Genomic DNA, 1,598 nt, shown 5'->3' with positions numbered 1-1,598 from the left:
CGAACGGGTATCGAAGCTCCGGTTTAGGACCGCGATTGGCGCTACCTAGCGAACGAGAAAGGAGGTTAGGCCGCTGCGCTTAGCGCGGCATCTGTTGATATCAAAACAAAACCAGATCGGAAGCGTATTTTTCAGCACGCTGACATTTCAGCTGTCAACCAGAACTGATCCCAGAAGTTTCCTTAAAAGAACATGAAAGCATATGTGCGCTGGAGACATCATCCAGTTAAAAAAGAAGGATTGTAATTACGAGGGAATTAGACAATAATGGATATAAAAACCAGCCGCATTGATCGCGTCTCCGCCGGGGGTAGTGGCGTGCCCCTGTAATCCAGCTACTTGGAGGCTGGCGTTAGAGGACGGGTTGAGGCTGGGAGGCCTGCCCCACGTCTGCCCATGTTGATCGGGTGTCCGCGCTAAGCTGCGCGCCGATATGGTGGCCCCGAAGGAGCCCGGTGGTGTCCAGGTCGCCTAAGGAGGAGCGATCCGGCCCAGGGCAGAAACGCAGCAGGCAAAAGCTCCCGCGCTGCGCAGTAGCGGGATTGCACCTGTGAATGTGCAGCGTGGGGTAGCCCAGACAATACACTCGAACCTAGCGCCTTTTCTTAAAAAGTAGCCATTGGAATTCCACAAAGGGCTCCAGCAAACTTTTTCCCATCTATCGGCACTTTATGTCACAATCTTTGAAAAAGGCATTGGCACTACGGCGTTCAAGCAAACTGCACGCGTTAGAATGTTTTTTATGTTCGCTGCCACATTTTTTTTTGCACCGTCCACGGGTACCGGCGTTGCCCTGTGATGCTTGGAAAATCATGTTTATGAGAAGGTATCACCAGAATTAATGTATTCTAGCATTACATTAGCATGCAAATCCATGACGTTTTTTCAATGAATTTGAGCAAATTATCTCATAGGATCGGAAATCTCCACACACGCACAAAAATATTACTTGAGGCTCTGTAGTCTGTTTTTCAAAGTCTGAGAATGTATAATGACATCTATTTATTCGTTAGGATCGGCTATATTACCTAACCTTATGTGACGTCGTTGACACAATAGCACGGGAAATGCGCGGGAAGTTTGCCTCTTTGATCAATTTTCGCTGATAAATATTATTGACTCCTACTTGCGTATATATTGTGAGTGCTTCACAGATCTTTCATTTGTACATACCATGATCTTCTTCCTCTTGTACATACCATCATCACCGTCCCGCGGCGCCGGCCCCGGCGCGCGCTTGGGTTTTCTCCGTCAGATTAAACGTTGACACTGCATACCTTGCCCTGCCTTCACGACCTTGCCGTCTGGACCTGGCCTTCTTTCACAAGTGGTGGACGTGAAATTCGATCCCCTTGCTGCCTTGTGCCCTGCCTCTCGCTGGAGCTACGTTCCGGTCGCCGTTTAACAACTACCATCGTCATGTCGACCGACAGCAGTCCCGACCCGGCCGGACCCTCTACCTCGGCTATACCGCTGCCTCCGATGGTGCCCACACGACAGCGCGACCCGCCGCTGCTCGCTGGTCGTCGCGACGAAGACGTCGATGAGTGGCTTCACACTTATGAACGCACCGAATTACGCTCACGTCGCTGCATCCG

The 1,598-nt window shown here is 50.8% G+C and overlaps 1 non-coding gene across 1 annotated transcript; it reads left to right on the top strand.

Annotated features, from left to right (window-relative positions):
- The first annotated feature begins 303 nt into the window (after positions 1-303).
- On the top strand, positions 304-602 carry LOC146180537 (signal recognition particle RNA). Its single transcript, XR_014700495.1, has one exon.
- The last annotated feature ends 996 nt before the right edge of the window (positions 603-1,598 follow it).

This window comes from Amblyomma maculatum, chromosome 8, assembly GCF_055883805.1.
Source record: "Amblyomma maculatum isolate TAMU_Amacu chromosome 8, ASM5588380v1, whole genome shotgun sequence".
NCBI classification, from domain to species: domain Eukaryota; kingdom Metazoa; phylum Arthropoda; class Arachnida; order Ixodida; family Ixodidae; genus Amblyomma; species Amblyomma maculatum.
This window is presented reverse-complemented; position numbering and strand designations above follow the sequence as displayed.